We start from the raw sequence: 13,225 nt of genomic DNA on the forward strand, positions 1-13,225 counted from the left end.
TAGTTGTTTACAGACATGATTGGCCTTCCAGAATTTAATTTTGCATTGCTTTTTTGAGAAGTAGGTCAATATCTGTAGAGCAGGGGTCTCAAACTGGCGGCCCTCCAGCTGTTTTAAAACTACAAGTCCCATGAGGCCTTGCAAGGCTGACAGTTACAAGCATGACTCCCACAGGCAGAGGCATGATGGGACTTGTAGTTTTGCAACAGCTGGAGGGCCGCCAGTTTGAGACCCCTGCTGTAGAGTGAAGATAAAGTACATGTGTGAGGTGAAACGTATCCATTAGAGAAGAATTTAAGAGAAGTATGGGATTGTTTTTTATTTTTCAATCATACTTACGTAGGTGGATGCAGCATTGGTCCCCCGACAGCTCTAACACCACCAATCGCTCTGTGTTGACGGGACGGGCAGTCACCGGCTCTCTGCTCTGCCACCCCCCGCGCTTACTGGGGTGCCGGGAGCGGCTGGCTCATGCTCTCAGAGGCTCACTAAGAGGCTGAGCCGGTTGCCGGTCCAGGCATGTGAGCGGATCCCGACTTAATTGTGATCTTGCCCGCACCTGGGGAGCGGCTCTGTGATGTTATGCTCATGATTTCAACCAGGATTCTATTTCTAAGATATAATTTTGTGGGTACTGAATAATGTCTTGAAGGCCTTGCTGCAAGGAATTTTTGTGAGGTTTTGTTGAAATAAAAGTTGTGCAAATTCTTATGATATGTAAGAAGTGAGGAAAAACATTTAGCGCATTCTCACTTTATCAGTGAATGGTTAATTATGTTGTTTCAGTATATATTACATTACAGCATCTATTCTCTACCGTTTAAAGGATAAATGCACTTTAAAAAAAAAAAAGCCAATTTGAAAATAACCTTTTACCACTTCGTTCTCTTTTTCTGTTATTTGAATGCAGTTGTTAAATGTCCAGCAGTAAAATTTGCTTTTGTTTATCTAAAACTAAAGCCTCTGATGTCTTTAGGAGCCCTAGGCTCTCTGTGTCAGGAGTAACATTAATAATGTATCCCAGTGTCTCTTTAGATGTGCATGGCTGCCAGAAGTCAAATGGGATGTTCTCATCTAAAGTGTGCTTGGGATGCCTTATTTTCTCCACCATTATTCCTGATATACACATGCTTTCTTACACTAAACTGAAGTTGAATACTGCATGAATATCATAATTTTATGGCATAACATTATATGTTGATCACAAAAGTGCACTTGTCCTTCAGAGATCACATGAAAGGAGCATCCCTTCTAATTAATTTAAACTAAAGTGATAATCCTGAATTCTGCAATATGATTTTCCATCATAATTTGTTTGCATGTTTTTCCTAAACCAACTCGTTGCTTCTTAAGGGTCCATGCACACTGGGCTTAAAAAAAGCCAGTTCTTTAGACAGGGAAAAAAATGCTCATATACAGCATTTTGTACAGGAGTTTAGGAGCGTTTATTGTTTTTTTTGCATGAAAACTCTGCTCAAAAACTCAGACCAAAAGGGTTTTTTTTTCTGCCTATAAAGCCTGAGCTTAATATATGCCCCTAAACATCCAAATGTGCGTGGACGCATGGAAAACATTGCGCTTCTTCTAAGGGGAAAACCTAAAACTTTAGAAGCTGAATTTTTTTAAGCTCAGTGTGCATGGATCCTTAACATTCTAAATTAATAATAGGCAAGTATGAATAATGAAAAAAAATTCTATGGAGCAGTATTTTTATTTCCTCCTCATGCACTTCCTACAATAATGTTATCTGCAGTTTAGGCATTGACATTGTTCCCTAAGCATGGAATACACAAGCCGAGACCAGGCTTTCACAGCCCACATGATAACTTGCACATGTTATCAGTGACACCCCTCTCAAAGCTCTGTGCAGAGATATGGTGGGTAAGGCAGGTGGATTAGATCACGTGCCAAGGTAAAAGATTAGAAATGTAAAGGACAAAGGACAAACCCTCCAAAAATTATTCAGATATATTAATAGTAAAAAGGTCAGGTCTGAGCATGTAGGCCCTTTAGGAAATCTAGATTGGGTGAGTGGAGAGAAAGAGAAGGCAAAATTATTAATTACCTTCTTTAGCTGTGTGTATACATAGGAGCATGGGGGAGCTCATGTACATAATGGGGGATGGTATTGACACAGCCCCAAATGATCCACTATGGCTCAAAATTGATATGGTCCAGAAATATTTAGACAGAATAAGGTGAATTAAAGCGGAGTTCCACACAAAAATGGAACTTCCGCTTTTCGGAACCCTCCCCCCCTCCGGTGTCACATTTGGCACCTTTCAGGGGGGGAGGGGGGTGCAGATACCTGTCTAAGACAGGTATTTGCACCCACTTCCGGCATAGACTCCCATGGGAGTCTACGCCTCTTCCCGTCCCCACCGCGCTATCTCCTGGGAAACACACAGCTCCCAGGAGAGAGCGGGGACCACTTGGGACGCGCAGCGCGACTCGCGCATGCGCAGTAGGGAACCGGGAAGTGAAGCCGCAACGCTTCACTTCCTGATTCCCTCACCTAGGATGGTGGCGGCAGCTGCCGAGAACCGAGCAGGTTCTCGGCGTCGTCTGCCGACATCGCTGGACCCTGGGACAGGTAAGTGGCCATGTATTAAAAGTCAGCAGCTGCAGTATTTGTAGCTGCTGGCTTTTAATATTTTTTTTTTTTTTGGCGGTGTGGGTGGACCCCCGCTTTAAGCAACTGGACCAAATGGCTTACACCCATGGATCCTAAAAGAATTGAGCTCCGTCATTTCCAAGCCAATGTTTCCAATTTTTACGGACTCTTTAACCGCTTGTCGACCAGCGCACGACGATGTACGTTGGCACAATGGCATGGCTGCGCAAATGGGTGTAGCTGTACATCCCCTTTAAAATGCGGCTTAGTGGGCGCGCGCGCTGCGTACTCTGTAACCGCGGGTCCCGTGGACTCTCTGTTCTCCGAGGGCCCGCGATCGTGACATGGAGCGACAGAGTGGGGAGATGTAAACGAGGCATTTCCCTGTTCTGCCTAGCAACATTACAGGGATCTACTGCTCCCTGTCATCGGGAGCAGTGATCTCTGACAAGTTGTAGTGAGCCCACTCCTACCACAGTTAGAATCACTGAGTGGATCACCTAGGACACACTTAACCCCTTGATCGCCCCCTAGTGTTTAACCCCTTCCCTGCCAGTGTAATTTACACAGTAATCGGTGCATTTTTATAGCACCGATCGCTGTATAAATGTCACTGGTCTCAAAATAATGTCAAAAGTGTCCGATGTGTCCGCCGCAATGTCGCAGTCACGATAAAGATCGCCGCCATTACTAATTAAAAAAAAAAAAAAAATAATAAGAATGCCATTAAGCTATCCCCTGTTTTGTAGACGCTATAACTTTTGCTCAAACCAATAAATATACGCTTATTGTGATTTTTTTTTTATATTGGCCTAAACTGAGAAAAAATTCGCTTTTTAAAAAAAAAAAAAAAAAAAAAGAGGATATTTATTATAGCAAAAAGTACAAAATAGTGTGTGGTTTGTTTTTTTTCAAAATTGTCGCTCTTTTTTTGTTTATAGCGCAAAAAATAAAAAACGTGCAGTGGCGCAAACCAATCAATTTACGCTATTGCGATTTTTCTTTTTTTTTAATAAAAAATAAAAACCACAGAGGTGATCAAATACCACCAAAAGAAAGCTCTATTCGTGGGAAAAAAAAGGATGTCAATTTTGTTTGGGTGCAATGTCGCATGACCGCGCAATTGTCAGTAAAAGCCACGCAGTGCAGTATCGAAAAAGTGCTCTGGTCAGGAAGGGGGAAAATTCTTCCGGGGCTGAAGTGGTTAATGACTGGCCTTATGCCAATCCAGTGGTACTATTCCAATGTGGTGCCTATATTTAAAAACGGATGAAAGTCTTTACTAAGTAACTATTGACCTGTTTAACTTCTATGGTTAGGAAGATACTGGAGATTTTAATAAAAGACCACATAAGTTCTTGCTAGAAAAAAAATATTTTAAGTAACAGACAGCATGGATTCATGAAAGAAAGACAGAAGTTGTCAGGCAAATCTGATTTGTTTTTATGAGGAGGTAAATAAAACCTTAGACAAAGGACAAAGTATAACAAATGGTAATCCAGTATTAAATCGCACCCACCTTGAGTTCCCACCACTGCGCTCAAGAATGTGTGTGTATCAAAGTGTATATAAAAAGTGTATAACCTCCAAAGCTGCCACTTTAAAATAAATAAATAATGTGAACTCTATTAATTCGCAAACTAAAGAAAATTAATATAAGCGGCGCTAACAGTGACACTATAATGTGGTAAAGTGACCATGTGTTTGACCAATATATGTTGTAATGTCATACAACCAAAGTAAATATATCACAAAAAACCACCCTGTGTCAGAAAAATTAATATTATAATGTAAAAGTCCATAAATAGATGAACACCGTGAATGATGTGCAGATTTCTTAAAGTATCCACCAAGTCACACGTGTCAGTGATTCCTCTCCCTTCAGATTCAAAACTCACCTGATAAACATGCCTCACACTCTCGTGTTTTGACAAATAAGCGTGATAAACCTTATACTCGGGTTTAAAGCAACATCGTATCACAATCCTCCTGTGCAAACGCCCAACACCAGATGCAGTAATGATCACGGCGGACCCGAGGTGTGCGGATAAAATTCTCACCACCACACGCTAATCCTCGCTACTCGGGCTTGGATCCCCTGCTCTCAGACTCAAACCAGCGCATCCTCCGTCGCATGCTGTTACAGATGGATGCCGTGCAGCCACGCCCCGACATGTTTCGTCATACCTGACTTACTCATGGGATTGGCTGTACGGTACGGCTCCTCCTCCTCCTTATACCCCTCACGTCAGTCCCGGCTAAAGGATACGTAACTATCAGTTACGCTCACCAGGTGTCCCCGCAGCCACAATACATCCCGTATTGAGACGATCACCATCAACAGGAGAGGCAAATACATCTGAACATGCATTTCTAAACATTCCATCAATATCGCCACATCCCATTATCAGTGATATGCGCCGGAAATCATCAAATCAATTAAAATTAGATAATAAAGTTTACAAATGGTAAAATACATATATCTCACATGTAAATTAATAAAATACATATATCTTACATGTAAATCAATCAATAGCAATCCAATCAAGAACCGATTAATCCAGTTACTCTCAATCATTTTTTATATATAATTGTTAGAGCTATTAGACAGAATATGTATATACATATACAGTCCACTATGGCACTGATCTTCTGCAGCATATTTATTGTCCCACACCAAAATTAATAATATATGTGGGGCCCCCTAGGTGTGAGGCATATGGTTGCATCATTTTAAACCTAGTATTTATAAGCATGAATTTTACAGACAACATAAATAACCCATGGGTATAAGGGAACAGTGCAGAGCGATGAATCTGTATGTGAAAACACCTCATATAGTACGTCTCCCACTAAGTGTCCACAACATCAGAACTCAACATACTACTACAACACCCAAGATGAAAGTAGAATAGAATGAATTATTCCACATTTTCAGAGACATATGAATTATTAAACTAAAGAATTTGAACTCAAAAATTGTTTATAAAGCAATTTAGGTCCACCTCAATATTGAGGCCCCTAGGCGAGAGACATTTTAAACGGAATATCCATAGGGTCTCCCTCTGTGAGAGATCCCTGACCCTATTCGACCCCCTCCATGATGGATGCACGCAATCTATCCCACAAAATTGTACTAAGGAGGGGTCCTGATTATGTTTCTCTTTAAAATGTAGTGACACGCTATGATGTTTAAATCCATTTTTTATATTTGTAAGATGTTCAGCTATGCGGATCTTTAATAATCTTTTAGTTCTCCTCACGTACAATAATCCGCATGGGCACCATAATAGGTACACAAAATGCGAAGAATTGCAGGTAATAAACTCTTTTATCTCAAATGATTCCTGATCCGCATTAGTAACCCTTGACATACCTCTATTCAAGACTCTTACAGTCTTGCAGCATGCACATCTTCTGCATGGATAACATCCTTTTAAATCAATGCTCAGAGTATGTTGGCCCAGAGGATCCAAGATTTTTTTAAACCACCTGGTCCCCAAAATTGGGAGCGCGCCTATAAACAAATTTGGGTAGTGTGGGTAAAATTTCTCCTAATTGTCTGTCTCTACTCAGAATGTGCCAGTGTTTTTTGAAAATGGATTCCACATCCCTATATTGAAAGTGAAAGCCAGTAATAAACCTTATTTGATGTTGATCAGTACCCACTGATGGTTGCTTATTCTGAAACATTGGTCTCTAGACATATTAGCTATCTCCTGTATGGTTTTATCCAGCATCTGTTCTTGATAGCCTTTTTGTATAAATTTATCTTTCAAGACTTTAGCCTGCATGTGATAATCCACCAGCTCAGTGCAATTCCGTCGCACTCTCAATATTTGTCCCTTAGGTATATTTTGGATCCAGGTAGGGTGATGTCAACTACTAATTGTCAAGGAGCTGTTGCGATCCGTTGGCTTGAAATATATTTTGGTGCTCAGCCCATTCAATTTCTTTTCAATAGTTACATCAAGAAAGTTGACAGTGGTGTCACTAATCTGATACTCTAATCTGATGTTATTGGGGTTGTTGTTCAAAAACTCAACCACCGACTCCCTTGATCCTTCCCATATGAACATGAGATCGTCTATAAAACGATGGTAAAATTTCAATTGGGGCCTCCATATACTGAACACCCGTCTATCCTCCCACTCTGCCATAAACAGGTTGGCGAGGCTGGGAGCAAATTTTGCTCCCATAGCCATGCCAACCTGCTGTGAAAAGAAAAATCCATGGTACCAAAAATAATTATGGGACATGCAAAAGTCCAGAACATGTCCCAAAAACTGTTTCTGCATGTGGGGGATATCATCCCTCCTACTCAGCGCCCAATTTAGCGCCAATAGAGCATCCTCATGCTGTATAATAGTATACAGTGAGGATACATCAGCAGTCACCAAATATGTTTCTACGTCAGGGTCAATCACCACCATTTTCAAGTGCTGCAGAAGATCTGATGTGTCCTTCAGATAGGCCCTCGTCATTTTGACACTGGGCTGAAGAAATCTATCCAAATACTCGCCTAATCTTGCAGTTATTGACCCGATCCCGTTCACGATTGGTCGTGCTGGTGGTACCTGTGTATTCTTATGAATTTTCAGTAGCGTGTAGATCACTGGGACGGCACGAGATAGCGTTTTTCTTTAATATTTAATGCATTGATGTGATGACCCCATTCAACCAACGCATTCAATTGTGACTTATACATTTCTGTTGGGTCGGATCCTAGTCTTTTATATGTAATCCTATCCCCATGAGCTGGTTATGATAAAAAGTCTTGTTCATAAGGACTACCCCACCCCCCTTATCCGCTGGTCGCATAATTATATTTTTCTTATCCTCCAGGGACTTCAATCCGTCTCTAATGTATCCTGGGTTCACCCTATTTTTTATGGGGAGTTCTTCAATATCTCTCAAGACCAAATGTTTAAATACCTCAATAAAATGGTTATTAGATAACTGAGGGTTGAAAATCTATTTATTTTTCAATCCGCTATCTATTCTGTTCACCACTCTATTAGCTCTAATCCCTGATTCCACAGGGTGGCTCAGGAAGTATTTTTTCATGTTTAAAGTTCTAATAAATTTATGCGTGCCTATGTATATTTCAAATTTGTTCATCCTCTTTCTTGGTGCACATTTCAAGCCAGACTGCAGTATGTTTAATTCTTTTTCGTTCAATTCAGCATCACTAAGGTTGTATATCCCTGTATCTAAATGTCCCTCATTCTTTTTCTTGGGTTGTCTGTGTCTCCCTGCCCTACATCCCCTTCTTCTCTTTGGAAGGGTATAATGTCTCTGCTTGGGTACTGTGGTGGTCCATTTCTGTCTCCCCCCTTGCGATTTACTGGGTACATATTCCTCCTCGGTGTTCCCCCACCCCTTCCCCTCCTCCCGCGTTGTCCTAAAAAAGGCTCCTGTTGGTAATTTGCCCTATATTCTTCCCCAGCTAAAGGCTGATATCTATTGTGCAACGGCAAATGGTTGTTAGATTCAGGCATAGGGGGAGGGTAATGGTGCCATTGTTGATAATCCCGTTGGGGGTAATCATCCGGTCTACCACCCCCCCTCCTCTGTTGGAGTGGGTGGGGTGATTGGTAATTATAATAATTTGGGTATCCCCCATTTGTTGGTCTTGATGGACCTGGTGAATGGTATTGTTCACCATAATGATTTTCCCTATTTAATGGGGTATTGACATTACGAGTGTAATTAGGGACCGCTGGTTCACCTCTATTACTTGGACCCTTATTTATCACATTTTTCTTTTGGTCCTGGTATGAGGTAGTCCTAGTTGTCACTTGTTCTTTATTTCCACTGCTGGCCTCAGCACTCAGTATTAAAACTTTGCCATAAATAAACTTTATTAGTTTTAAAATCATTGGAGTCTCTATTGTATTTTTTTACTTTTTTCTTTTGGGTTTCTCGATCTATTTTTTCTAACTTCTTTTTCATATTGGCATTAAATTCCTTAATCTGACTGGATTCTTTAATCGGTTCTAACTTGCTTTGTAAAACAGTGATTTTCTCTTTAATTTTACTAAGTTTAATCTGTTTTCCCTTTAAAACGAGAGTTTGTAACTCCCGTCTTACTTTGTTAAAAAATTCGAACCATTCATCCATATACATCTGATCATTGAGACCATCCTGAGGGGATACTTCCCACTTTTTCAAGCCAACGGATCGCAACAGCTACTTGACCATTAGTAGTGGACATCACCCTACCTGGATCCAAAATATACCTAAGGGACAAATATTGAGAGTGCGACGGAATTGCACTGAGCTGGTGGATTATCACATGCAGGCTAAAGTCTTGAAAGATAAATTTATACAAAAAGGCTATCAAGAACAGATGCTGGATAAAACCATACAGGAGATAGCTAATATGTCTAGAGACCAATATTTCGGGAATAAGCAACCATCTGTGGGTACTGATCAACATCAAATGAGGTTTATTACTGGCTTTCACTTTCAATATAGGGATGTGGAATCCATTTTCAAAAAACACTGGCACATTCTGAGTAGAGACAGACAATTAGGAGAAATTTTACCCACACTACCCAATTTTGTTTATAGGCGAGCTCCCAACTTTGGGGACCGGGTGGTTAAAAAAAATCTTGGATCCTCCGGGCCAACATACTCTGAGCATTGATTTATAAGGATTTTATCCATGCAGAAGATGTGCATGCTGCAAGACTGTAAGAGTCTTGAATAGAGGTATGTCAAGGGTTACTAATGCGGATCAGGAATCATTTGAGATAAAAGAGTTTATTACCTGCAATTCTTCGCATGTTGTGTACCTATTATGGTGCCCATGCGGATTATTGTACGTGGGGAGAACTAAAAGATTATTAAAGATCCGCATAGCTGAACATCTTACAAATATAAAAAATGGATTTAAACATCATAGCGTGTCGCTACATTTTAAAGAGAAACATAATCAGGACCCCTCCTTAGTACAATTTTGTGGGATAGATTGCGTGCATCCATCATGGAGGGGGTCGAATAGGGTCAGGGATCTCTCACAGAGGGAGACCCTATGCATATTCCGTTTAAAATGTCTCTCGCCTAGGGGCCTCAATATTGAGGTGGACCTGAATTGCTTTATAAACAATTTTTGAGTTCAAATTCTTTAGTTTAATAATTCATGTTTCTGAAAATGTGGAATAATTCATTCTATTCTACTTTCATCTTGGGTGTTGTAGTAGTATGTTGAGTTCTGATGTTGTGGACACTTAGTGGGAGACGTACTATATGAGGTGTTTTCACATACAGATTCATCGCACTGCACTGTTCCCTTATACCCATGGGTTATTTATGTTGTCTGTAAAATTCATGCTTATAAATACTAGGTTTATAATGATGCAACCATATGCCTCACACCTAGGGGGCCCCACATATATTATTAATTTTGGTGTGGGACAATAAATATGCTGCAGAAGATCAGTGCCATAGTGGACTGTATATGTATATACATATTCCGTCTAATAGCTCTAACAATTATATATATATATATATATATATATATATATATATATATATATATAAAAAATTATTGAGAGTAACTGGATTAATCGGTTCTTGATTGGATTGCTATTGATTGATTTACATGTGAGATATATGTATTTTATTAATTTACATGTGAGATATATGTATTTTACCATTTGTAAACTTTATTATCTAATTTTAATTGATTTGATGATTTCCGGCGCATATCACTGATAATGGGATGTGGCGATATTGATGGAATGTTTAGAAATGCATGTTCAGATGTATTTGCCTCTCCTGTTGATGGTGATCGTCTCAATACGGGATGTATTGTGGCTGCGGGGACACCTGGTGAGCGGAACTGATAGTTACGTATCCTTTAGCCGGGACTGACGTGAGGGGGTATAAGAGGAGGAGGAGCCGTACCGTACAGCCAATCCCATGAGTAAGTCAGGTATGACGAAACATGTCGGGGCGTGGCTGTACGGCATCCATCTGTAACAGCGTGTGACGGAGGACGCGCTGGTTTGAGTCTGAGAGCGGAGGATCCAAGCCCGAGTAGCGAGGATTAGCGAGTGGGGGTGAGAACTTTATCCGCACACCTCGGGTCCGCCGTGATCATTACTGCATCTGGTGTTGGGCGTTTGCACAGGAGGATTGTGATATGATGTTGCTGTGAAGTTTGCTCGTTTTAAAGAGATTTTATGTGAGTGTAATGTTTGAAGTGCACACAGTGAATATTAAATCTGGTTTTACGTTATTACACTATCAGTGCATTTTTCATTTACATGTGGATTAAAATGGCACATACACGGATGGAAATTGGATTTCTCGTTTAAACCCGAGTATAAGGTTTATCACACTTATTTGCCAAAACACGAGAGTGTGAGGCATGTTTATCCGGTGAGTTTTGAATCTGAAGGGAGAGGATTCACTGACATGTGTGACTTGGTGGATACTTTAAGAAATCTGCACATCATTCACGGTGTTCATCTATTTATGGACTTTTACATTATAATATACATTTTTCTATTGGTCAAACGCATGGTCACTTTACCACATTATAGTGTCACTGTTAGCGCCGCTTACTGTATATTAATTTTCTTTAGTTTGCGAATTAATAGAGTTCACAAAGGACAAAGTATGCTTGCATTTTGCAAAAGCGTTTGACACAGTTCCCCGCACACTGCTAATGTGTAAGGAAAAACCTACAGACCTGGAAAAATCCATTTGTAAATGGATAGAAAACGGGCTAAAAGACTGTAATGGTTAATGATCCATTCTCTGAAGGGTTTTGGGTTGTTAGTGGTGTACCCCAATGTTCAGTGTTGAGACCCTTACTTTTTAATATACTTATAAATGATATAGGTTCTAGAATTAAAAGTGCCATTTCAGTGTTTGCAGAGAACACCGAGCTATGCAGTGGAATACCATCCTTACAGGATGTCTCCAACTTACAAGCCACCCTCAATGCACTTTTTAATTGGGCAACTATTGGGCAACTATGTGGCAAATGAGGTTTAATGTTGACAAATGTAAAGTTATGCACTTCGAGGCTAAGAATATGCATGCATCATACATACTAGGGGAAGTACAACTAGAGGAATTGATGGTAGAGAAGGATCTGGGTGTTCTGGTGGATCATAAGATTAATAATAGCATGCGATGCCAAGCTGCTGTTTCCAAAGCGAGCAAAGTCCTTTCTTGTATTAAGAGAGGTATAGATTCCAGAGAGAGATGCATAATTTGCCCCTGTACAAGTTAGTAAGACCTCATTTGGAATATGCAGTTCAGTTTTGGGCACCGGATCCCAAAAAAGATATTGGGGAACTAGGAAAAGTGCAGAGAGGAGCTCAGCTATAAATGTATTCTCTTGAGAAGAGGAGATTAAAGGGGGGGGGGGGGGGGGTTTGATCAACCTGTATTAGAGCTGCACAATTCTGGATAAAATGACAATCACATTTTTTTTACTTTACTGTCTCTAGTTTTTTAAAATTCATTAAAGTCTATTTTTCCCCCCAAAAATTGCATTTGAAAGACTGCTGCACAAATACAATGTGACATAATATTGCAGCAACCGCCACTTTATTCTCTAGAATCTCTGCTAAGATAGATAGATAGATACTGTAGATAGATAGATACTGTAGATAGATAGATACTGTAGATAGATAGATACTGTAGATAGATAGATAGATACTATAGATAGATACTGTAGATAGATAGATAGATACTGTAGATAGATACTGTAGATAGATAGATAGATAGCTAGAGATATATAGCTAGATAGAGATATATAGCTAGATAGAGATATATAGCTAGATAGATAGAGATATATAGCTAGATAGATAGAGATATATAGCTAGATAGAGATATATAGCTAGATAGAGATATATAGCTAGATAGAGATATATAGCTAGATAGATAGAGATATATAGCTAGATAGATAGAGATATATAGCTAGATAGAGATATATAGCTAGATAGATAGAGATATATAGATATATAGATATATATATATATATATATATATATATATATATATATATATATATATATATATATATATATATATATATATCTCTATATCTATAGATATATATATAGATAGATAGATACTGTAGATAGATAGATACTGTAGATAGATGGATAGATGCTGTAGATAGATGGATAGATACTGTAGATAGATGGATAGATACTGTAGATAGATGGATAGATACTGTAGATAGATGGATAGATACTGTAGATAGATGGATAGATAGCTAGATAGAGATAGATAGCTAGATAGAGATATATAGCTAGATAGAGATATATAGCTAGATAGAGATATATAGCTAGATAGATAGATAGAGATATATAGCTAGATAGATAGAGATATATAGCTAGATAGAGATATATAGATAGATAGATAGAGATATATAGCTAGATAGATAGAGATATATAGATATATAGATATATATAGAGATATATATATATATATATATATAGATACTGTAGATAGATAGATACTGTAGATAGATAGATACTGTAGATAGATAGATACTGTAGATAGATAGATACTGTAGATAGATAGATACTGTAGATAGATGGATAGATACTGTAGATAGATGGATAGAGATATATAGCT

The 13,225-nt window shown here is 39.2% G+C and overlaps 1 protein-coding gene across 7 annotated transcripts in view; it reads left to right on the forward strand.

The window, feature by feature from the left end:
• KIF21A (kinesin family member 21A) overlaps nt 1-13,225 on the forward strand; it is a 279,203-nt gene that overhangs the window by 207,523 nt on the left and 58,455 nt on the right. The gene's annotated exons all lie outside the window — the stretch shown is intronic.

This window comes from Aquarana catesbeiana, linkage group LG03, assembly GCF_042186555.1.
Source record: "Aquarana catesbeiana isolate 2022-GZ linkage group LG03, ASM4218655v1, whole genome shotgun sequence".
NCBI classification, from domain to species: domain Eukaryota; kingdom Metazoa; phylum Chordata; class Amphibia; order Anura; family Ranidae; genus Aquarana; species Aquarana catesbeiana.